Raw genomic sequence first — 27,281 nt, 5'->3', positions numbered from 1 at the left:
TTCTCATCAAATTATTACAAATTCTGAGTCCTTTCAACTCATTGTTGGGTCAAATATTTACAAATGCAACTGTTGGTTTTAAATGGACATATGCTGGGTTGTTTCACTCTATGGTTGGGTCAAATATTTCATTTCATTTAAACCAGCAGTTGGGTTTGTCCAAATTATACCCAACCATGGGTTAATGAAACAATCCAGAGAAAGACGCAAGAGAAACATTTGAGCTTTGAATAGTCAACCTCTGGGTGTTTCATGCAAACCCTTTATATGGCAAAAGAAGATTGAAAAAGTTGATTGAAAATTTGCATGAAACTAAACATCAGGCATGACTGCCACTGTTGACATCTCATGCCCCCTATTGAAACGAACAGGTAGTGACATCAGTCTTCATATCCTCTCGCACCGGCTCACCTTGCCACACCAACCCCCATCCAAATCAGACACCGGCTATTGATTCACTGGATTGATCCTGGACTAAGTCCATCTGCTTTTGGCCTGCGTCTACAAGTCCGCTGGACACCCGGAGAGAGCTGGGCCACTGTGCCCGGGACAGCTGGTCCTGATAACCAATCTGTCACTTGCAGGCTTTTTGTAAAACAAGATACCGGGCAACCAGATACCGTGAATTAATACACGAACAGTTTACAGCACCGCTGAAACCCCCCGCCTCATCCCTCATCCTCAGTCTTGGTTGCATGTGCATAGAAACAGTTGGCTCTTTCAGGCCCCCGTACAAAGCATTCTTTCAAGGGCTGTTTCAAGGGCAACAAAAGCCTACTGAGGTCTTCACTACCGAGTCTACTTTCAATAGAGCTGGTGGCAGTAAAAGCTAATGAGAGGTACTGATCATTCATATTGATTAGGGACATGCAAAACGACACGGTTTGCCGATTTGAGTAGTCCAGATTTAGGGCCGGTTGGTAACGCTTTACAATAAGGTTTTATTTGTTAACATTAGTTAATGCATTAGCGAACATGAACTAACAATGAATGATAGTTCTGAATTTAAAGACGTGACTTTTCCAAAACATTTTTACCATGCAAACTGTAAGGTCCACACTACAGTTTCATAATCTTATGGTAAGATTAGTAACAGCAAAGTTTGATTTCAATCTTTGACAGTCAATATTTAAGATACCAAGATTATATATCCACAAAAAGCTCTTCATATTATATAGAAAACTTTAGATTACAAAAAATATCAATCCTCGTAAAAAATAAGTAAAGATCATCTGCTTTCCGTTTCTATCATCGAGTATGTTTCGGTTAAGGAAGTTTCTATCACATTAGTCTTACTTGTTTGACTAAATATTTGCTTGCGTATAACAATAGCGCTCCACCCCTGAAAACACCTGCAGTACCAGGAGGGTCTGAACATTCAGGAAATGCTGTCAAGCCCTGATCTACAGCTCAGCAGATGCTCAGCACACAAGGTTCAGCAGAACCGGGCAGGCAGACGAGAAGAGCGAGTGTTTCAGCGATGCACCAACCCTCAGCAGAGAACACACAGAGGGCCGTTTGTTCCCGCCTGGCCTTTTAAACAGGTGCACTTTCAGGGTGGGGAGAAATTTGGACGAGAGAGGAACAAGAACAGCCCTGATGGTAACCAAGATAGCCCCCGGGTTACAGCGCTGGGAGGGTCAGACCGACATAAGCAGTGGAAGATTGATGGCGACCGTTCACAATGCACGTCCCCTCCTTAAAGACAAAAACAGGACACACTCTTAAAATAAAGGTTTGAATGGGTTCTCTGCAAGAATGCCAAATAAGAAACATTTTTTGTTTTTCAAAAGGTACATATTTGTACTATATTAGGACCTCAAAGGTTCATTTTGGTACTAAACAGTGCTAATAAGTACCTCAAAGGTATAAATTGGTACTAAACAGTGCTAATAAGTACCTCAAAGGTACATATTGGTACTAAAAAGTGCATATTAGGATCTCAAAGATACATATTGGTACCAAAGAGTGCTACCAAAGAGTGCATATAAGGACATCAAAGGTACATATTGGTACCAAAGAGTACCTCAAAGGTACATATTGGTACCATATTAGGACATCAAAGGTACATAATGGTACCAAAGTGTGCAAATTAGTACCTCAAATGTATATATTGGTACTAAAGAGTGCATATTAGGACCTCAAATATACATATTGGTACCAAAGAGTGCTACCAAAGAGTGCATATTAGGACATCAAAGTTACATATTGGTACCAAAGAGAACCTCAAAGGTACATATTGGTACCATTTTAGGATATCAAAGGTACATACTGGTACCAAAGAGTGCATATTAGTACCTCAGAGGTACACATTGATACCAAAGAGAGCATTTTAATACCTCAGAGGTACATATTGGTACCAAAGAGAGCATTTTAGTACCTCAAAGGTACATATTGGTACCAAGGAGAGCATTTTAGTACCTCAAAGGTACATATTGGTACCAAGGAGAGCATTTTAGTACCTCAAAGGTACATATTGCTACTCAAGAGTGCATATTAGTACCTCAGAGGTACATATTGGTACCAAAGAGTGTGTATTAGTACCTCAAAGGTACATATTGGTACTAAAAAGTGCATATTAGGACCTCAAATATACATATTGGTACCAAAGAGAGCTACCAAAGAGTGCATATTAGGACATCAAAGTTACATATTGGTACCAAAGAGAACCTCAAAGGTACATATTGGTACCATTTTAGGATATCAAAGGTACATATTGGTACCAAAGAGTGCAAATTAGTACCTCAAAGGTACAAATTGGTACCAAAGAGTGCATATTAGTACATCAGAGGTACACATTGATACCAAAGAGAGCATTTTAGTACCTCAGAGGTACATATTGGTACCAAAGAGAGCATTTTAGTACCTCAAAGGTACATATTGGTAACAAGGAGAGCATTTTAGTACCTCAAAGATACATATTGGTACCAAGGAGAGCATTTTAGTACCTCAAAGGTACATATTGCTACTCAAGAGTGCATATTAGTACCTCAGAGGTACATATTGGTACCAAAGAGTGTGTATTAGTACCTCAGAGGTACATATTGGTACCAAAGAGAGCATTTTAGTACCTCAAATGTACATATTGGAACAAAAGAGTTCATATTAGGACCTCAGAGGTACACATTGGTACCAAAGAGAGCATTTTAGTACCTCAAAATTACATATTGATACTCAAGAGTGCATATTAGTACCTCAGAGGTACATTTTGGTACCAAAGAGAGCATTTTAGTACCTCAAAGGTACATATTGGTACCAAAGAGAGCATTTTAGTACCTCAAAGGTACATATTGATACAAAGGAGAGCATTTTAGTACCTCAAAGGTACATATTGGTACCAAAGAGAGCATTTTAGTACCTCAAAGGTACATATTGATACAAATGAGAGCATTTTAGTACCTCAAAGATACATATTGCTACTCAAGAGTGCATATTAGTACCTCAAAGGTACATATTGGTACCAAAGAGAGCATTTTAGTACCTGAAATGTACATCTTGGTACCAAAGAGTTCATATTAGGACCTCAGAGGTACATATTGGTACCAAAGAGAGCATTTTAGTACCTCAAAGGTTCATATTGCTACTCAAGAGTGCATATTAGTACCTCCGAGGTACACATTGGTACCAAAGAGTGTGTATTAGTACCTCAGAGGTACATATTGGTACCAAATAGAGCATTTTAGTACCTCAAAGGTACATATTGGTACCAAAGAGAGCATTTTAGTACAACAAAGGTACATATTGGTACCAAGGAGAGCATTTTAGTACCTCAAAGGTACATATTGGTACCAAAGAGAGCATTTTAGTACAACAAAGGTACATATTGGTACCAAGGAGAGCATTTTTGTACCTCAAAGGTACATATTGCTACTCAAGAGTGCATATTAGTACCTCAGAGGTACATATTGGTACCAAAGAGTGTGTATTAGTACCTCAAAGGTACATATTGGTACTAAAAAGTGCATATTAGGACCTCAAATATACATATTGGTACCAAAGAGAGCTACCAAAGAGTGCATATTAGGACATCAAAGTTACATATTGGTACCAAAGAGAACCTCAAAGGTACATATTGGTACCATTTTAGGATATCAAAGGTACATATTGGTACCAAAGAGTGCAAATTAGTACCTCAAAGGTACAAATTGGTACCAAAGAGTGCATATTAGTACATCAGAGGTACACATTGATACCAAAGAGAGCATTTTAGTACCTCAGAGGTACATATTGGTACCAAAGAGAGCATTTTAGTACCTCAAAGGTACATATTGGTAAAAAGGAGAGCATTTTAGTACCTCAAAGATACATATTGGTACCAAGGAGAGCATTTTAGTACCTCAAAGGTACATATTGCTACTCAAGAGTGCATATTAGTACCTCAGAGGTACATATTGGTACCAAAGAGTGTGTATTAGTACCTCAGAGGTACATATTGGTACCAAAGAGAGCATTTTAGTACCTCAAATGTACATATTGGAACAAAAGAGTTCATATTAGGACCTCAGAGGTACACATTGGTACCAAAGAGAGCATTTTAGTACCTCAAAATTACATATTGATACTCAAGAGTGCATATTAGTACCTCAGAGGTACATTTTGGTACCAAAGAGAGCATTTTAGTACCTCAAAGGTACATATTGGTACCAAAGAGAGCATTTTAGTACCTCAAAGGTACATATTGATACAAAGGAGAGCATTTTAGTACCTCAAAGGTACATATTGGTACCAAAGAGAGCATTTTAGTACCTCAAAGGTACATATTGATACAAATGAGAGCATTTTAGTACCTCAAAGATACATATTGCTACTCAAGAGTGCATATTAGTACCTCAGAGGTACATATTGGTACCAAAGAGAGCATTTTAGTACCTGAAATGTACATCTTGGTACCAAAGAGTTCATATTAGGACCTCAGAGGTACATATTGGTACCAAAGAGAGCATTTTAGTACCTCAAAGGTTCATATTGCTACTCAAGAGTGCATATTAGTACCTCCGAGGTACACATTGGTACCAAAGAGTGTGTATTAGTACCTCAGAGGTACATATTGGTACCAAATAGAGCATTTTAGTACCTCAAAGGTACATATTGGTACCAAAGAGAGCATTTTAGTACCTCAAAGGTACATATTGCTACTCAAGAGTGCATATTAGTACCTCAGTGGTACATATTGGTACCAAAGAGTGTGTATTAGTACCTCAGAGGTACATATTGGTACCAAAGAGAGCATATTAGTACCCCAGAGGTACATATTGGTACCAAAGAGAGCATTTTAGTACCTCAGTGGTACATATTGGTATACCAAAAGAGATAATTTTAGTACCTCAAAGGTACATATTGGTACCAAAGAGTGCATATTAGTACCTCAGAGGTACATATCGGTACCAAATGTATACATATCTGTACCTAAATGGTAGGACCTTTTTAAAGGGTACTGCACCAGTGAAAGCTGGGGACCATGTTTTGATCATTTAGGAATCTTATTTTTAAAGAGTGCAGACAAAAGAATACATCATATATATAATATGGAGATCCTTCTATGTTAAATAATTTATGACTGATATACTTAAAGTAAATGTTGACTTACTGCTGCTCAGAAAGCATGCTGAAAAACATGGAGCTAGTTAAAAAAAAAAGGCATTTGAAAACACAAACACAAAGATCAGAATTTGTACTTAGTGACTTTTTGAAGCATGCTGGGATGCAGATTAATATAAATTTATAAAGAAAACTGCAAATTTGCTTTGATTTTAAGGAAATGGCATTCACTTGCCTGCGTTCATGCGTGTGCACCTGCGAATGTGGGTCCGATGTTGTGACATTGATGTATGGCTTTTCAAAGGCACTGTAAAAGCACAATTAAGATTCCATCAGGATAAAGGTAATGGTAAATTATGTACATTAACAAAGGGTCCAGACTCATCCAAACACCCCAGCAGAAATAAAAGAAATCCACTCTGAACATGCAACACTTTTCGGAGATGACATGCAACGCTAAATTGTTTATAGAGGTTCAGTGTGTCGTTTTCGCACGTGTGCACAAATGCATGCTTGAGTGTTCACCGTAGGAGCAAACAATCCGTCCTCATTATTTTGGCTGTCACTTGTTCTCCGTAATTTGCAGAAGACTGTGAGTTTATATGAAGACCGCTATGTGACCACTTTACCATAGTTATACAAATGACAGTTTTGGTCGCTTTCTGTACATTTATTTGTAACATACTCTGTAAATAACTAAACATATATATGAAAAAATATACTGATAAGAACTAAAAAGCAAAGGACCGTCCAATAAACTGAACTTATCTGAAAGGTCAGGCTCGACACAGCCTACGCTTAATCAAATTGAATAACAAACAAATGTCGCAACTTTACAGCCTTATGATCGAGGTTTGTTTAAAAATGAATGTACAAACATTTACGTGCGTCATCTTGTTTCTTGGGCAGGGTTTTTAATTGAGCTACGGTTCACGTGAATGTTTTCAGCAAACTTGTCCCTGGGGGTATAGTCGCTGTTTTTTAGCAAACTGTCAGGTAGAAACAGGTGTGGATAAGTGGATGAAAATGTTCTGTGTATTATGCTTTTATTATTTTTAGCTATGCAGAGTCTTGCGTATTTTGTAATTTGTTTAACATTGCATCATTTCTTAGGGCTTATAGTTGGTTAGACCTGTTCTGAACCTTGTGGTTGTATTGAGGTATCATTCTGAGGTCCAAAACGACTAGGTTTCAGTATTTCAATGTAAATAAGTTTTCTAATTTTCTTTCAACACTTTTTCTCACACCACTGTATGTTCAGAAGTGCACCAAAATCTACACCGATCACGATTATATACAGCAGCAACCTCTCCTGCGTCTCCAATGTAAGTGATGCCCTTGGTTTGATTCAATCAATCATTTGGAGTACTGAAGGCTTCTGCTGTGTCAGTTTGTAGGGGTGAGGAAGTAAGACGTATTGACGCGCTCTCTCGATAGTACATACATAATCCCACCCGGGCTGGTAGAAGTGCTGATCATCGAGACATCGGACGGCTGGGGCGAGCACGACAACTTGACCTTCGTCGTTTATCATTAGCATGGGATGTGGGGAGCAGTTGCTAGGCAGAGTTTAATGAGGGCTATTAGCCCCATGTTAAACAGGATAATATGCCTTCGGTAGACTGCGTTCTTTGCGAAACAACATGGAGACTCAAATTTATATTATTTACCGTACTGTGTACTGTAAATAAAGTCTTAGACCACCATGCAACCATTAGATTTGTTGTTTTTGCAATGGTATAGTGACCATATGTGACCCTGCTGGACCACAAAACCAGTCATAAGTCGCATGGGAATATTTGTAGCGATAGCCAACAATACATTATATGGGTGCTGGGCAAAGATTAATCGCGTTTGAAATGTTTTTTGAGGAAACAAAAAATAAGTCTTATGGCCCATTTTAGCACCTTTATTTTTATGAATGTGTGTCTCTATGGTTTGTTAGGATAGGACAATATTTGACCGAGATGCAACTATTTGAAAATCAGAAATCTGAGGGTGCAAAAACCGAAAGATTGAGAAAATCGCAATAAAGAAGTCCTTCACACATATTACTAATGATAAATAATTTTTTATATATTTACAGTAGGAAATGTACAAATATCTTCATGCAACTTGATCTTAAGCATACAAATTACTAGTGTTGGGCAAAGATTAATCGCGATTAATCGCATACAAAATAAAAGTGATTTTTTTTTCCCATAATATATCTGTGTGTACTGTGTGTAATTATTATGTATATTTAACCACACACACATACATATATTCATTTCAGAAATGTTTTATTTATAATATTTTTATTTATTTATATATCATATAAAATATATAAAAATATAAATAAATATATATATTTATACATGAATGTGTGTATATTTATATATACATAATAATTACAAACAGCACACACTCATATATTATGCAAAAAAAAATCACTTTTATTTTGTATGCGATTAATCGCAAATAATCTTTGCCCAGCACCAGTAATTATCAATTTTTATGCCAAAAATCATTAGGATTTTAAGTAAAGATCACGTTGCATGAAGATATTTGTACATTTCCTACTGTAAATATATTAAAATATATTTATCATTAGTAATATGTGTGAAGGGCTTCTTTATTGCGATTTTCTTAATCTTTTGGTTTTTGCACCCTCTGATTCCTGATTTTCAAATAGTTGCATCTCGGTAAAATATTGTCCTATCCTAACAAACCGTAGAGACACAATAAAGGCCATAAGACCCATTTTTGGTTCCCCAAAGAACATTTCAATCAAAGTTATTTTGAATAACTATTATCTTTTAATAGTCTGCAGAACCTCCTTCCTCTACAAATAACCTTAGCAGAAATGTTTAAGGAACCATTCTTTTTAAAATTGTACATTACGCTTCAAAAAAAAAAAAAAAAAAAAAAAATATATATATATATATATATATATATATATATATATATATATAGTTATTCTAATGTCTGGCAGGTTTTATGTAACAGTAGAGTATGTCAGGGTGGTCCAGTGGGCAGTGGTGTTTCTCATGAGTGCCACTGTGGGCGCTTGCGGTCTCACGGGCACCAATGTTTCAGGCCGCTAAAGCGTTGCTGTAGACCGTGACCGTGTCAGTGGCATTTCAGAGTCCTTATTCTGCGGCTGAACCAAAACCCAAGAGGAATACATTCCTTATTTAATTTTCAACAGCAGAAATCCTCTAGCAAATAGACGCTACTGCTCCTGTATAGCTCAGTGGTAGAGCATCGCAAAAGGTCCTGGGATCGAACCTAGCCATCACACATAGCATAAAAAATTTATACCTTGTAATGCACCATAAGTTCTTTGGATAAAATGCATAAATGTAACGCGCATAACACACAAGAGTATTTGCAACAAAATCAACATTAAATTTGTAGCTCAAAGAGAGGTGCTCTATCATCACCGCGTGCCTTTGAGCGAGAATTTTTTCCCTAAATTGATCCAAAAGGGACTGCATGTGCAATTAGCATAATATGAGTCGCTTAGGATTTAAAGCGTCTGCTAAATGACAAGAAAGCACCTAAGGGTTATTACTAGCGATAATAATAAGCGATGAGTGCACTCCACTATGTGCATAGTTCATGCCGTGAAAATTACTCAGGCTGGTTGGTTTCTCATGCGTGTCAGTGTCTCGGTTAATAACATATTACAGTACAGCTGTTTGATAATACTGACCTATAGATGTAAACACGCTAGTTTCCATGTCAGATTTAAATGAGTGCATGTATATGATGGGCGGCTACGGCTTTGTACGTGAATGACAACTGATCACATGGTATTGGTAGTGTCATACATCTCCTGTAAACCATAAATGTGATTCTTTATAGATTTGTGCAGAATTAATATTGCAGACGGTGATTGGGATGAAATGTATTATTTATCAGGTATAGCTGAGATACAGGCAACTATACAGAGATGTCTTCAAGGGCCAACTGGAAGAAATGCGAAGAACTAGGTCAACCCCACTGTGCCGAGAGAGGGAAGTAGTACTCGCAAAATCTTTTTTTTGTGAACTAACTGCCCAACTTTCTGCGAAACTTGCACTTTTGTGGCATTACGGGGCTTTTTGAACAATGTTTATCTCTTCCCCTGCCCGCTCCTAATGAAATTTCCCATTTGAGTTGAAGCTCCTTCGGGAAAAGCTCATGCGACAGATCCCACGTTGTTCATTGTTGTTGCACTTTTTTACTGTAAAAAACCCCGAAAACAAGAAACTTTACCGCGGTGTGGGCTGCAGAGAGAGATGACAAAGATCGCATATACACGCAGCTTTTGATCTCCTGTCTTGGGAGTTTTTTTTAAGGAGGTGGCACTGCTGTTTTTTGAGACTTGGGGGGAGAGAGAAAACAGGGGAGATGTGTGTACCTTCCTTAAGGGCCTTATCAAGCCTTGTACACACTAGAAGTGTGTGTTGTTTATTTGCTGTGTCTACTTCGCCGGCCCCTGGGGAAAAGTTCCCATCCTTTCCCTGTGCCCCGAGGCCACTAGCGGTTCTGTGGGCTGCCGCATGGTTAAGCTGCAGAGGAAAGGAACTTGGATACGATATAACAAAGGCATTTGAGTGTCTCAAAACCGAAACAGAGAGACCATGCAGAGCCTCTCCCTCGGATTACAGGCAAACAAACATTGTCATAACGTTAGGTTACGTTCTTTTAGAATCATAGGCCAGCCAGTCAAAATACTTACTGTTTGCACGCTGGTTCGCCACCCCTGCGTCTGTGGATTTTGGTGATTATTTAACCCCAGGCCAACCTTTTCTCGATGTTCATGGGGAAACGCAAAGAAAACTAGTGGTAGAGGTTAAGCAGTCAAACTGTCTAACTCATACCGAGCTGTCAGGAGTCTGTACTAAACCAGCGAATATAATACAAATATATGACTCTGCCTATGTAAAGTTATTTTTGTGATTTACTGTTTTGTACAAAATCTCGTCCTACATAATATAAAGAACATTCTGTGATTTTTAGTATATTGACTGAGTAAGGTCAGGATAAAGATTAAAATCAATGTGTAATCAACGATAAAGGTAGAACTTATGCTCTCACTGTAAAAATGATTTGTTGGTTCAACTTAAAAAAGTAAGTTACTTGGTTGCCTTAAAATTATTTGTGCATTTAACTTAAAAATATAAGTTGACTAAAAAATGTTTTTAAGTTTTATTTACTACAAATTTTAAAGTCACAATGAAATGAAAATAGCATTTTACCTAATATTCCTAACTATGATGTATATCCGAATCAAACGACTTCTGAAATAAAAATAAGGTAGGGCTTGACTTGAATTCGTCCATTGAAAATTGATTGGATCGTTTGAAGTTGGGTCATTTTGCACTTTGCTAATCACAGCCATCTTATCCCGGGCCCCGCCCACCTGCCATTCCCCGTGACTGGATGTACAGAGAGATCGTTTTGAGGAAATTTGCGTTTTTTAATAAGATTATGGGGGCTTCTGTAAAAAAATCAATAATAATCCAAAAAAGTAAGTTTTTAATTTCAGTTTCATTGCAACTTTAAGGGGACGTGCACACCAAAGCTTTAACGCCCACGGCCGGCACATGTTTTCAATTGTTTTCAATGGAAGCTCAGCGTTAAAAAAAAAACCCGCGCTGGTTTTTTTGTGCTCATCGTCGAGAGTTGAAATATATTCAAATTTGGGTGAAAAGCACCGCTCGTCAATGTCAGTTCTCACATGGCTGTCCAATCACAGTGGAGGAGGGGCGGGACATCAGCAACCAACCGGCTCAAAGCTGAAGTATCACAGCTACCAAAGTGCTCAGCTGAAGAAAGCTGGCACTTAGCTGAAAAAACAGCTGAAATTCAGCGTCCTCCAAACGTTTTTAGTTGCATTTAAAAATTTTAGTGTGCACGCCCCCTAAAGGTGCCATTTATAACTTTTATAAGGATCTCTTGACAGAAATGCAATATAATATATATACATAAATATATTATCAGTGGTGTATAAAGCTGCATTCAGACTAGCAGTGACTAGCAGTAGCAGAGCGACACAATCTCATTGATTTCAATGGAAGCTTGGCGACTTCCAAGCGACACGAGCGACAGTGACTGTTGGCGACTGATGGCGTGTGTCCAGTCGTGCGACAAAGCTGAGAAATGTTTAACTTTATGCAAATTATGAACGACTTTCGGTCATTAATTTGTTAATTAAGTAAAAAGTTATTTCGTCAATTAAGAGAAAACATTTGCATAAAAAATATGTTCCTGATGAGGTTTTATGTTAATCTGTAATACAGCGATTATCCACTAGATGTTGCACTTAGCCAATTTATAAAAAACTGAATCAAAAAAATTATTTACTAATTTTTTAACTCTATGTATGTTTTGATAATCGTTCTGAATCTGATCTCTAACAAAATTCCTTCAGAAAAATGCAATCATTTCAGCTTTTTGCTAACAAAAATTATTTTTAAAGAAAAATACCCATATTTAAGAGTTTATAAGCGAAGAAAAAATAAAGATAGGATGAAACAGTTTTTTTTTCATCCCTGTTTTCTTTGTTTTTTGTTTGTTTGAAAGCAGAGGGTCTGTTTTTTTTTCATTTGATATATTTGTATGTTTATATATTTTTAGAAGAAAATTTTCCTGGAAGGCATTTTGTGAAACGTTTTGTGAAAATCACAAAAAATGCTGGCAACTTTTCAAAAAAGGGCTGGTGGGTAATGAGTAACGTTGAACCTACTTTTTTACAGTGATTAATCTCATAATCAGATTGAGACTTTAGTCTGGATTTCACAGACAGGGTCACATATACTCAGAAAAATCAATCTGATTAGCAATAGAAAGTGATTCATAGCTGTTACCTGAACTAAATTTCCTATTTTGGAAGAAGAAAAGCACTCGGGTACCAAATACATGTAGCAAAAATAGGATCCACAGATGACCAGAAGCCTAGGAAGATGATTATGTGAGAGGAGAGAAGGTGTGGTAGAGGAGTGAGTGTTGAGGAGGTGGCTGGAGGGTACAGACGCCGCAGACGTGGAGGAGGTTTGATGCTTTGGCTTCTGCGGGGGTGAGATAGGGACTTGGCTGCACTGCGGGGGTGAGGCTGGCCAAATCCGTACTCCTCAAATGAGGGCGTACACATACAGACCATGACAGGCTTTTACCTCCAGTCTTAATAATTCGATGCCCGTTTGCCAGCGCCTTCCAACTGCATCTGATAAATATAAAGGAAAGGTTGATAAATGACCAAGGCGAAATGCGCCAATCAATCTTTATACTCCACGCACCGCACTATCTCTGGCACAAACCTCTGACCCCGGGCCTATTCTGGAATAATCCATGCCTCATGTTTACGAGACCCTCTCCTGCAGTCTGGTTTACTAGAGGCCCTGGTTTTGCTCAAGCGGGCCTGTTTCCAATTTCGTATGAAATATTGCATATCCTGTCTGCTGTTAACCTCCCCTGCTGGAAGCGGTCCAGCAGTTTTAAAGACTGTACATGATGGATTATCTTCATTCACATTAAACAACATCGAGACAAGACAATCTTATATAACGATTATTGCATGCATGTAAGAAAATACCAAGTTAGTAAGAAAGCTACCTAAAGGAAATATTGGATCTGTTTGCACAGGAATGTGCAACTTCCCTTGTTTAGCTGTTTGGTTTAAATCACCTTTACGGTCAAACTTCAGAGGAAGTCGACTCCTGCCGTCCCCGGTGATTAAAAGCAACTCTGCTCCTGACTCCTCTCTGCATCTGGATCTGAAAAAAGGGAAGTGACATTATTTGGGGCTTTGACCCTGACCTCATAAAATATGCTCTTTCCGATAGCGTGATTGTTTGAACTCAGTTTTGTGTGTTTTGTACCTTACTGTGTGTGCGAGACATGCTTAGGATGTTGGGCTATAAACCATCTGTATTGATATGTTTGCATACATACAAATAGGTGCAATAGCCTAAATGCATAAACTAACATGAACTCAGATGTTGTTAAGCAATAGTATGCTTCTGTTATAAATTCATTACCATGATGCATTGCAAATGATGTAATTGAGTTTTCAAACTACTCATTTTTTAATTCATATGGATACTGAGGCACTCTGTTGAAGGATATTTTAGACCCACTAATGCAATTGAAATGCGTTGACGCAATTTCCGCTGAAACCCAAATTAGGGCGGTGCATATTTAATGACTCCTCCCTCTTTTAACAGCCAATGGCATTTAGTTTACCTCACAATCTGGAATCCGATAGAGACAGAGCGCCGCGCGTCATAACCTGAAAACCACGCCCACCGGGGGGGAAAACAATCCAACCGTCTCCATTGACTTTGTATTGCGAGAGGCTGCCTCCTTGTCATTTCTGGCTTATAACAAAAAACAGAATAATGCCTAAAAACTGCTGTGTGACAGTATGTACAGCTAACAAGCCAAAGAACCCAGAAATAAGTTTTTATAAGCTGTCGAGCCGTAAAACCTTGTCTTTAAGGAGAATAAAGTGGATCGCCGACTACGTTTCCCCCTATTGGACGCAGTTCTACTAATAGTATTACTATGAAAAGTTGCCTGTTTCCATTTTTGTGTCTTTAAACGCTCGTTTTTGGGGTCGACAGCTTATAAAAACTTATTTACAGATTAAAATTAAAAACAGAATAATACATAAAAGCTGCTGTGTGGCAAGGTGTACAGCTAAAAAGCCAAAAAACCCAGAAATAAGTTTTTTTTAAGCTGTCGACCTCATAAAACGAGCGTTTAAAGAAACAAAAGTGGAAACAGGCAACTTTTCATAGTACTTCTATTAGTAGAACTGCGTCCACTAGGGGGAAATGTCGTCGGCGATCCACTTTATTCTCCTTAAAAGCTGGGTTTTACGGCTCGACAGCTTATAAAAACTTATTTCTGGGTTCTTTGGCTTGTTAGCTGTACATATTGTCACACAGCAGCTTTTAGGCATTATTCTGTTTTTTGTTATAAGCCAGAAATGACAATGAGGCAGCCTCTCGCAATACAAAGTCAATGGAGACGGTTGGATTGTTTTCCCCCCCGGTGGGCGTGGTTTTCAAATTTGCATATCGGCGCTCTGTCTCTATGAGAGAATGATGTCTAAAGTGCAGAATGATGTCATAAAAATTATTGATTAGTATGCCAAATCTAAGAGATTTAAGTTATGCATTCTCATATCTTTTAAATGTGAATTTTGAAGCACACTGTTAGATCCTTAAGATTTTATTTTTACTCAAAGAAAAACTTAAGTTTAAACCAATCGTAGTGCTACATTAGCCGTAATGAAGATGAGTAATTTATGGCAAAGTTTCATCATGAATATTGCAAAAAGTGTTTATAATGACGTAGGTAAAAAAAGAGAACAAAAGGACGCACTTAAAAGCACTACAGTCCTCATTACATTATCAAATAAACCCACTAAATAAGCCCTTTGTAGTCACCCATGCGAGCTCTTTCATCACCTTTTAGAAAAACACGGCGTCCATTCATGACTAATACCGCTTCATAAAAAACAGGGGGGAAAACAGCACAAAATGTCTTCAGTCGTGCTTAATTGAGGATGCCTGTGTATCTATTTTCATTCGCTTTACATTTCAAATGACAGCTGAGGAGCCAGACGGGCCGCTCGAGCCGGTGTCAAGCACCTCGAGCGCGCAGAGGGCTGTGAGTGCCGTCGCCTAGCAACGGCGGAGCAGCAGCCGGCGCGAGCGAGAAGAAAGGGGATCCCGCGTGCGATCGCGCTTATTCATGCTTTGTTCAGCCAGTTTAATTTAAGCTCCGCGGTCGGAACATAAACGTTGCTTTTTATAAAACAGGTCAGACTATCTATCTATCTATCTATCTATCTATCTATCTATCTATCTATCTATCTATCTATCTATCTATCTATCTATCTATCTATGTATCTATGTATCTATCTATCTATCTATCTATCTATCTATCTATCTATCTATCTATCTATCTATCTATCTATCTATCTATTTTCTGCCTGTCTGTCTGTCTATATCTATTTTCATCAGTCTATCTGTTTAGCCTTTCATCTGTCCGTCTTTTCGTCCGCCTGCCCATCCACAATAGGCTACATAAAAACATATTCATGTCTATCTAGTTCTGTATATACTGCAAGAACACCCTTTGCAATCCATGTAATACAAATTCTGATTACAGACCCCCCCAAAAATAATTTATATATACAATACATACATTTTTGTTCTAATGCTCCCTCTTTTCATCCGAGCATCTAGTCAGTGTGTGGGGGTTGTCTACATTCTGGTTGGGATTTTAGGCCTGTGCATGAAGGTAGAGCGGTAGTTTCCAAATGGCTTGGCTCAAAGCACGTCTTTGTCTTCACTGGCTATCGTAGCCAGACTACAACTACAGCAGCAAAAACATTAAATCTGTGCCAAAAAGAGTCCATAGAGATAATGCATAATACATCTTGCTACTGCATGCGCTTTTAGCTTGACGCTCTGTCGTATATCTAACTCTGTTTTCATTTCACACTAATCATTTCCATGATACGAGTTCCTATAGCTTAACATGAGTTCCTGTTGGAGCATCGCGTTAGCAACGCAATCGTCATAGGTTTGACCCCAGGGAACACAGATAAAAAATGCATAGGTTGAAAGTCGCTTTGGATAAAAGTGTCTGCCAAATGGAAACGTCTTGCATTGTGTGCGCACGAGTATGTCCAAGTACCGTTCTATCAATCTTACACCTTAATTCAATGAATCTTTTCATTGAAGCCCCTTTAAACAAGGACTGTTAGAAGTCCTCTTGATTAAAGCACACTGATGCTCTTTTTGAAGCAGAAGTGGGCACCATCTTTGAGGAACTGCTGCATTTCATCAACGGTGCCGAGGCGCCCTCGTCACACTCGTAATCTCCTTGATAAAAATATTGGAGAGCAAAAACAATTACTGTTTCAGAAATGTGCGCTCATACAGTTTATGACCCAGGTGCTGGTGCATTTGCAAATCTTTATTTTGATCTATCAATAGTAAACAGTATCTACCAATGATGTCATAGGTGCTTATTAGTACCAGTTTATTACGCAATTGTTTCAAAACAACCAACCAGACAATTGTGGTTTAAGTAATCACAGGTACATGTTGACTATTAAATGCATTTGACAAAGGCATTTTTCTTAAATGCCACCATGTTATTTAACCCTCCCTTGTATGATTTATTAAACGGTTAGCTTGTTGATAATTATAAGCAATGTGAAATAGTTTATAGATTACTGGATTTGTTTACCTTTTCATGTTGATATTGCAAACATTTTATGGGTGAGCCTTTTCTACCCCAGGGCTAATTGAGAAGGCTGTATTGTTTATTCTTATCCCTAACTATAGTCCTGAATATTCATAGCTTTAATCCATAGCATGCTTGTGTATGTTTGGCCATTTAAAATCTTAAAATCACTGGCATTTGATCTATTTGTCCTTCGGACTTTAGATGCTTTGTGAACTATGAGGCGCAAGGTCCGCAAGGCACTCAGTTGGGTCCGCTAAAGTTATTCTCAACACTTTCAGCCTACCTCTAGTCCACACTCACTCTGCTATGAGTCTTGGCCAGACCTAATGTTGAGTATCTAAAAAGAGCCGGCTGGCTGTGTGGGTGTATTGAGTGGAGTTCAGGCCAGGAAGTTGCCTACACAGCCTTCAGTCTGAGTCAATTTTCACAGAGCCACATTAGGACAAAGGATTTGAATATCAGACTGTAAAAAGCTAAGTCTGATCCGAATTCACACTCTCCTCAACCCCCTGAACGCTCTTCCGAAACGCCCCCTCCACCTCCACATCACATGCTTCCACACGACTGGGCTCGAAATCATACAAAAATTCTGCCAGGCTTGTTTTTGCTCATTATAAACATTTTAAAGAGATAGATTTAGGGGATAAAATAGCAGGGCAAAAGGTTTGTAGGTTCGATCTTTCTTGTAATGCACTTTACTTTGAATAAAAGTGTCTACCAAATGCATAAATGTAAATGTAGAATTTGAATATTTAAAGTAAACAAATGAATGTTTCATACAAAAATCATTATAATGAGCATGCCGACTACATACTGTAAATATTAACAGCATGCATTTTGCTAGGACAATGAAAGAATTGGGTGAGCTGTAACTTTAAGACACCCTTCACCTAGCATGGAGTGTAAACATTTCAGATGTCACTGTGACATAACACCCCGACGCAATTGTGGGAAATAACAAAAACACACGTGCTGGAAAGACGGCTATTGTGATGGTACTTCCAGGTATGTGTTTACAACAAAAATCACGACAAACACGTTTGATGCGACTCCCCGCAGGAAATAGAGAGGAGGGATAAAGTGCACTTCTTTAACCCATGTGCACCCATCCTATTGCGGAGATTCGTCCGTAGGTGCCGGTAAATAAAGTTGTTTATTATGGTGGCGGCTAATTCCTTTGACATTTTCACATCTACCATGGTGAGTCACTTGGGAGAGCAGAAAGTAGAAACAGAAAGTTGGATTTATGGTTATGTTTCCCTTTGCGGTATTTATACACCATCCTGTGTGTGTGTGCCTACTTCACCATCCACACCCACACTCTCTGTTGTTGACAGTGAGTGCCTGGTGTTTTTTCATCCATTTACCTCAGTGACTGCAATCTCAGAGAGCGTCAGCGTGCAGGCTAGTGCGTCATAAGAGAAGGCATCACGGCCGTTGCGCTGAGGCAAACCGAACACAGCACTGCCATCTATCTCATGCTGCTCTGCACAAATCCCCGTCTCTAATCCCCGGTGCAACCATTTATATTCCCTTTCACAAACCGACAACAAAGGGACGCTACACTAAGGCGACTGGGTAAACAGTGAAAAATCCCCAGAATCCCTCTTCTGGTGACAATTATGTGAATACAACACACAGCAAATGCATAAAATTTACATCTCGGAGTGAATGGAGATACAGTAAGCGAATCCTAAATGCATTTAAAGACTCAGAACGAGAGTTATGTGGCTTTAAATCCTGCTAACGTTGACAAGCTTTTAAAATGTACAGTCTTGATGACACACACACACACACACACACACACACACACACACACACACACACACACACACACACACACACACACACATTTTTATCCAATCAGCTACATGCTTGAATGTGACACTTAAAAACTATGAAATTCAAACTTGATTATTTTAAAAGTCAGAGGTGTTTCAAAGGTCACGTTCTTTCTTATCCCATTTTTTAAACCCTAGTTAGTGTGGAATGTCGCTATAATAGCATAAAAAATACCTGTCAAATGTTAAAGCTCAAAGTTCACTGCCAGGCGATATATTTTCTTTAACAGAATTCACATTTCAAAACCTACACTGTAAAAAAATTCCGTAGAAATTACCATGTTATTGCAGCTGGGTTGCCGGAAATTTACCGTAGATTTACGTTTATGTTATTTACAAGCAAAGGTTTGTTCAAAGTTAAATAAATTTTAAATATTAACAAGTCTTTATCTTTACAGAATAAAACTATACAATAACAGCCTCATGCAAAGCATTCTGGGAACCAGAAATCATCATCAACCTTTTTCTGTTTTTGCTTTAGATTTTGTTTTCCAGAATGTTTTGCTTGATGCAGTTTTTTTAGTTTTACTCTGTAAAGACAAAGACTTGTAAATGTTTAGTGTTCATTTAATTTTGAACAAACTCTTGCCAGTAAATAACATAAATGTAAATCTACGGTAAATTACCGGCAACCCAGCTGCAATTTCTACGGAATTTTTTTACAGTGTACAGCGAACGGCCGGTTTGGACTACAGCCCTCTACTTCCTGCTTTAATGACGTCAGCAGAACAGTTTTCTGACTAAACTCCGCCCACAGGAATATGTCAGTCGCAAGCTAAGCTCACGGCAAGCTAAGCTAACGGCAAGCTAAGCTGCTATCGCATCACAACACAATAAGCAAGCTACACAATCAGAACTCAATATGTATTTCTGAAGGGACTTCATAGAACAAGGAAGACATCAGCCCATTTTGAGGACACTTAAAACAGCGCTATAGAGATAAGTAAATTGTGTGAAAAATACCACGTTTTTTACACGTGAAACATGAACACATGTTATATTGCACAGTGTAAACACAACCAAAGCTTCAAAAACACAGGAAGAACAGGACCTTTAACCTGATAAGGAACACTGTGCCGTACACGGCACACCCCCTCCCTTGCAGGTGAGGCTGCATTACGTCATTGTAACTTTGAAGCATTAAATCTTCAAAATATACGGTCATGCAGGCACATCGTTGTAAAGCTTAGACTTTCGGGATTCCATTAAGCGCACACAGAAAGCATAATATGATTTTTAGCAGTCATAAAACTGTAATCTAGTTGTTAGTTACCTGAACCGGGCGGCGCCGATTTAGGATATTTACTTACCTTCAAAATCTTTCCTTTATCCGCTTCGGTGAAATTGTCCAAAACAAATTGTTCATAAATCCCCAAAAGTCCAAGGAAATGGAATATCCAAGCCTTTTAATCCAAAACGATTTGTTCATCTCACAATCTTGAAGTTTCTGACCGAATTACGATATAAATAGTGTATACAATAAGTTCACTAACAGACATTCGTTCGAATCTCACTTTTCATTCATGATTTATAATGAATATATTCGGATGTCATGTTTATTGTGCAACGTCTGAGGAACAAATGCGCCCCCTTGTGGAATTTCAGCCATTCCATAAGAGGCTACTAGTGAAAACTGTACACCCACGGTAGCTTCCATTACTCTTCACATTGTGCAAATTGGAAACGTGGCAATTTCGCATGAATTCCTATATAGCGCAAAAAAGTTTTTAAGATTGAGCGAGGTTGCTTTTCAGGCAATTTGAAAAAGGTATATATCGCAAAACTGCAATGAAAACGGTTTCTTCGCACTTATAGGTCACCTGACATGAAAATATGGTACAGTTTTTTTGATTGGAGGACGAGACAGAATAGGTGTGGTGTGGTTGACTTCATGTGGCATCACAAAAACTGCCGAAACGCGAATCGCTCGTCAAAATACCAGCGATTCGGGAGTTGACTGCTCTATATGCTTTCAAATCGCTCTCGTGTTATGTTGTTCTGCACAGCAACGTATGAGGACGAACACCCCCAAATTATTTATCGCGAGACAACTAAATTACGCATTAGTCGCATAATATCGGTTAATGAAAACATCATCATTTCGCAATAGTTTTTGCGACATTTAGAAAATACCGCTAAAGTTTTGCGCAAATCTTTAATGGAAATACATCTATTGATTTCAATCCATAATATGTTTAAAGGTCACGTTCTTCCTGATCTCATTTTTTAAACTGTAGTTAGTGTGTAATGTTGCTGTTCGAGCAACGAGCATAAATAATACCTACAAAATGATTAAGCTCAAAGTTCACTGCCAGGTGATATATTTTCTTTAACAGAATTCCCCTTTTAAAGCCTACAGCGAACGGCCGGTTTGGACTAAAGCCCTCTACTTCCCGATTGAATGATGTTTTGACTAAACTCCGCCCACAAGAGTACGTCAGTTATCAGTTTTGGTTCAAACGGCTAAACTGCTGTCGAATCACAACATACTAAACAAACTACTCAATCAGAACCCGTTACGTATTTTTGAAGGAGGGACTTCATGGAAGAAGGAAGGCATCAGCCCGTTTACAAACAGCGGTATACAGATAAGTAAATTGTGTGAAAAATACCGCTTTTTTACATGTGAAACATGAACAAATGTTATATTGCGCACTGTAAACACAATGAAAGCTTCAAAAACACATAAAGAACGGGACCTTTAATATCTCAGTCACATGTGCCATTTCCTCTGCCAGTGCCCGCATGACACATCAGTATTTTCAAGTAAGGACATACACTACAGAATATACTTCACTGGAAGTGCATTGGGAGTGTATTTTTGTATTCATACCTACTCAAGTGTGAGCATCAAGATAAACATGATATTTCTTTTGCTTAGAGGTTCAAAAAAGTTCAAATGCCATGGTACTTTCATAACAGGATTTGTGCAGGATCTTCAGTTTAATTCTAAAAATGGCTGTGTAATTTTATAACCCATACTGGGTAAATATTGGACAGAACACACCAGTGGGTTAAAATTGACACAATGGTTGGATGTGTTAACCCAACTGCTGGGTTATTATAACTCATGGTTGCATAACAACTATCCAACATTGGGTCATTTTTAACCCAGCATGTGTTCTGTGTTGTATTTACCCAGCATGGGTTAAAAATAACCCAGCTATGTGTAGGCTTATTATAAATGCCAAAACAATAGTTATCACATTAATATAAAATTTCTCAAAAATTACACAAAACGTCAAACTATGCACTTATTATTCATAACTTTATTCTATATGCTTGTTCAAAGTGGGCCATTTAAAATCCAGAGGTCATCTATTTTAAATTATTTTTATATTTATATAAAAATATACAGAAAATGCAAGCCATGTTAAGCCCGGGATACACTGCACGATTATTGGCTGTCCCAGACGAAAGATTGCCAACGTGAAACAATCGTCGCGATTTCTGTGATCGTGGCTCTTCAACGGTGGTCCTATGTCGTACATCGAGAGAGGTTAAAAGACGGCAGTTTTCCCGGTCTTGCGTCCAAAGATAGCCTACGATAGTTTTCTGACAGTGTCAGAAATTCGGCATGAACACCGCACAGTGTGTTTGCTGCTACGACCTTCGCGCCGGTATTTGTTTACCACGAGCGCATGCTGGTGACGTTGCGCAATGTGTGACGCTGCCGCCGAAGCTTCCGTGTCATCATCATACAGTCTACATGCCTCTCGTACCCGAGTTTAAACGATACATGTTGCACAGTGTGATAAGATCTTATTGGAGGGCAAAAATCGTGCAGTGTATTCCGGGCTTTAAATAGTTATGTATATTAGTTCTTACAGTATTTTTAAACAAAAGAGTCCCAACAACACCCATTAAATGAAGATCATGAGACCTCTAGATCTTTGCAAACTCTCTCTGAAAAATGAATTAAATAAAAAAAAATTAATTGGGACCCTGACTTGCTGAGGTGGTTCAAGGGAGGGGCCAGCGGGGGTCAGTGCCCTTGTGACAACAAGCTTGGACCCCCTTGTGGCCCCCCTTAATATGGGGTGTGAAATTATTTTTGCGATTGTTGTTTTTTACATCCGTAATTAGACAGTGGCATAAACATGGTATTTGGCCTGTTAATGCCTTTAGTGCAGAAAATGATATGACAAGAATAAGGTCTAAATGTAACTGGCCCCTCTAACAGTACAACTGGCCCCAGATTGGCCCCCCCAGTTGAAATGGTCTAGATCCGCCACTGCTGACTTGTGAAAGGGGAATTTTTGTGTTTTACTGTTTTATACATAAAATCAGCCTACATGATGTAAAAAACATTCTTTAATAATATAACCTTGATTTCTTTAATATTGACTGAGTAAGTTCATGTCAAAGATTGAAATTAATGACCGAAATGAACTTTGATGCTCTTCATCTAAAAATTAGATTGAGAATTTAGTCAGTCTGGATTTCCCAGACAGGGTCACAGTTATCAACAAATAAATAAATGAAACTTTATTTAGGCTCTTTCCCATCATTCCTACAAAGGTATTTCGTCATCCAAGCAAAATTATCATTTGCTCGGCTTTAGCTGCTGGCAAGCGATCCGTACAGTAACACAACTGAAACGAATGAGTATTCCCAGTAACCTCTGATGCAAACCCAGCTCCATTCATCCAAATGTCATCACTGCCAAATCCCAAATATTCCCATCCGCTAACACATAGGCAGTACCGAACAATGGGACCGAAATGTCAACTGAAGCAAAACGATCAGGAGATACCGGACATATCAGCGCGTCTCTTCACGGACCATTTCACGTAGGTGAACACCGTCACGTCCTGACGTCTGCATGCTAATCCTTGCACCATGGGTGGAGTGCTGAAAAGCGAGCAGTCAAGCATTCACAAAGCTTAAAGTTAAACGATAATTACAGGATGTCACGATCATCATCGATGAGTCTGAACAGATCACCGGATGACCTGCTGTTAAAATTGAAATGATAGATCGGTACCTGTGCGGGAATGCAGTTTGATTGCTGATTAGCATTTTCTGAAATGCTAATCGGCAATCACACTGCATTCCTGCACACGTTTGAGAAAAGTTACATTGTTTGACATGTCCAAATTTTGCTTTAATGAGAATATGCATGAACTCCACAGGTTTGTGGACAACATGTAGATCCATTATAATCTAAGAATGTTACAAAGTATCTTGTGTGATTTAGTGGTAAATGTATCTCTTTATGTTAAAGGAATAGGTCATCCGAAAAGGAAAATTCTCTCATGGTTTACTTTTTAAAGTGAAACAGTATTTTACAACAATGTTTGTGAAAAAAACAATATTATACATTTTAAGCTTATTTATCAATCGATACATCGCAAATCTATGGCAACATACAGAACGTCGTGTTAAGTTTAAATATGGGGACATGTGATCATGTTAAATCTCATTGGTTCTTGCGTGTCTTGTGATGAAACACGCATATTGTGTTGCACCGATATTACATTTTCCCACCAATAGCGACAGCCGATTATTTAGACTGATATCTGCTGATGCCAAAATGTGAAAAAGATCAACCCAGTAACTTACACCCAATTTCCACCAACTGCAGAAAGGCTGCAGATCCGCTGCGGAACGGCGGCGGAGTAAATCGGTTTCCATTCAAGTCTATGTGTATATTTCCACTGACTGCGTTCCGAATCTGTCACAGCTCCGGCCATCCGCAGCCCTCCGGCACAAATACGCATAGCTTCTATTTTGGTCAGATGCCGGACAGCTCTGCAGGGCGGAGCCATGACTGTATCACGTCATCATACCTGAATTCGCGAGATGTCGTGTTGTGATCTGGGCTGGTCCAGCAAAACGTCATAATTTAACGTCATAATGGGCGGAGACAGAACTAGATATTGCGTGATTATCATGTGAATTTGCGAGACCTCATGGGTCCTCGTCACTTCATCATGCATCCGCTCTGCAACAAATACGGAACTGGTGGGTATTGGCGGACGGCGGAGTGCGGAGCCGTAACGCAGCAGAGCCGATCTGCAGTTGGTGGAAATCCGACGTTAGTTTTGGTAAACCATTCTCTGCAAGCATGAAAATTAGGTAATTGAAATTTGGCTCCCCTTGTGATGTCAGAAGGGGATCTTATTATAATAATACCACCTCTTAATCTGCACTATCCAACCACGGCACTGCCATTTAGTGCAAAAAAGAAAGCAAGAAAAAAATCGAGTTTCAATTTCACCAAACCACCATCATTGTAATCAGTGTTTGCATTTCATCAGCTCATTTGCATTTTAAAGGACACACCCAAAATGACAAATTTTTGCATGATATAAACATTTTACATTTTCTATACAGAGCTCAAATTCATTGCATTTTCCTGTTTTCTTTTGATTGACAGTATATATCGCACCAAATCGGTTGATTTAAAATAATGGTCAATGGGGTGAAAATGTGCTTTTTTTTCGAACGATTGGTCCATCTCTAATCTATACGTTTCCATACATGACATATAAATTGCTGTATAAGCTTAAAATGTGAATTGTTTTATTTCACAAATGTATTGTTTTGCTTCAGAAGACATTATAGTCATTTGGATAACTTGAGGTTTGTGCTTTATAAGGCTTAGCCATGTTGACCCACCATATAAAAAGATAACATGACGACATGTTAACATATAAATATTTATTTGAGTTCAATAAAAAAAAGGGGGAAAAAAAGTGAAAAGGTGAGAAAATTTTAATATTTGGATAAACTGTTCCTTTAGATGGAGAGTTAATACAATCAATCTCACAAATTTGCTTACATTTGAATTGGTAACCTAAAAATCGTGCAGACTCTTCATTCATTTTACATTTCATACCATAATGTTTTCAAACTCCTAAAAGTCTCTCTTAGACTTTCTGAACGTACTGTATTGCACATTTTGTTATGCAAATGCGATCTCTCTTTTGGTTACCAAAGAAAATGAAACGTTAGCAGTCGTCGCATGACCTTCTAGGTTGTGCTTTTGCATTTCAAAGAGCCGATATTCTAATACAGACACCTACAGGAAGTTTGTAAAGGATAAAGGTCAGCAGCGGTTGAGCTCAAGAACTGATGAACACACAATCACCCCTTCACTTCCTCTACTTGTAACCCTGTAGATATAGGCACCGTACCCATGATAGCGCTGATGACAGTGTTGAAAGATGGACCTGGAGAATGGATCTTTAAAATGCAGGTAGCCATCACAGCCCTACCCTATCAAATCACCCGGCGCACCCTAACACAAACACACTCAACACTTCGTACATAAACATCTATTATAGCAAAACAGGAAGCCGACGGCCTGTGGATGTCCATTGTGCAGAAGTTATACACCCAGACATATCGTGACTGGTGCCGACCCTGGCCTCAGACCTGCCTTACGTAAACTTCCCTGTGTCTTTCTTCCGCAGTGCCACCCCATGCAGCTGTGTCAACACACATAAGGGTCCTGACCTTAAACAAACCCCAAGACAAAGTCATTATACACTGTCCCACTAATTTACCCACATAACATTTGGTCATCTAACGGCACTGTGAAATCGTAAATACACAGTAAAAATTAGGCCTTGAAAGCTTTTAGGCATCGTATGTGTGTTTTTGTAAGTGCATGTAAATGTTTGGTTTATAGGGACATTGTGTTAAAACATTTGAATATGCATTCGAGGTGTACTGGAATTCGAACTTACGTCCTTTTACGCTGCTAATGCAATGCTCTACCAGTTGAGCTACAGAAACACGAAGCAAAACTGAAAAGGAGAATTGAAGGCTTTGTGTAATGCCCTCAGTAGTATTTTGAGGAAGCAAACTTCAACACTTCATTTACAATTTTTGCTCGACGATGAATCACTTTGTTTCGTTTGGAGTTATTTTACAACATTCTTTCGGATGAAACTAATTTCCGTGCCCACAAATTACACATTATTGCTAACATAAATGTGTTGGGAAAACAGCACTGATATGCGCTGAATTTATAAGTGGATGTTATTCTAACTGCTGGAGGTTATTTATTCTTCATTCGTATGGTTCGACATCTCCGGTTTCCACTTTTATCTGTTTTTCCAGAGGGCCCCATGTTTGGTGTCATAACAAACCGTCCCGCCCCTCCATTCGATTGGGTTTCTTTGCATCTGAAGGTGACTGAGCGCGTGTTGCTGCGTTTTCTGTTTATCTTTTTTCTCCATTTCACCGTGTCGCAACGTATCACAGAGGAAACGGCCGCTCTGCTGTTACAAAGCCCCCGCATCGGTTGCAGGTCAGGTTTAGATGCTAATGCAAGGTCTGTAGGGTGACGGGCGTGGAAACAGTGTGTACAGTTTGAGATTACCCAGATAAACACTTTATTTGCTTGCAATTAAAAAAATTTTAAAATATACAAAAACGAACAAAACATATATGTGCCCAAATTATTTTAAAATATGTTTACAAAAATAAATTCTTCACCAATATTTTTTTAAAGGGAACAAATCATAAAAATATGATTTTTTTATGTTTCAGTGCTATAATTGGGTCCCCAGTGCTTCTATCACAGGCGGCTGGTGACTGCTCTTCTGAGGGGTGCAAATACAAGTGTTCGGAGAGTCATGTGTGTTGCTCGTGTTTTCAAAATATGTGTTTGTTGTGTCATGTGAACCATGTGCATCACGTATTTTG

At 38.6% G+C, this 27,281-nt stretch overlaps 1 long non-coding RNA gene across 1 annotated transcript in view; it reads right to left on the bottom strand.

Annotated features, from left to right (window-relative positions):
- Positions 1-5,635: 5,635 nt before the first annotated feature.
- The window catches only part of LOC135721804 (uncharacterized), a 30,176-nt gene continuing 8,530 nt past the window's right edge, over positions 5,636-27,281 (bottom strand). The window contains exons 2-4 of the long non-coding RNA XR_010521580.1: positions 13,195-13,283; positions 12,378-12,733; positions 5,636-5,845 (exon numbers count right to left, since the gene is read on the bottom strand). This is a non-coding gene — a long non-coding RNA (uncharacterized lncRNA). The remainder of the gene's footprint in view (positions 5,846-12,377; positions 12,734-13,194; positions 13,284-27,281) is intronic.

This window comes from Paramisgurnus dabryanus, chromosome 24 (assembly GCF_030506205.2).
Source record: "Paramisgurnus dabryanus chromosome 24, PD_genome_1.1, whole genome shotgun sequence".
NCBI lineage: Eukaryota > Metazoa > Chordata > Actinopteri > Cypriniformes > Cobitidae > Paramisgurnus > Paramisgurnus dabryanus.
Note: the sequence above shows the minus strand (reverse complement) of the source record. Positions and strands in the feature narration are given on the sequence as shown.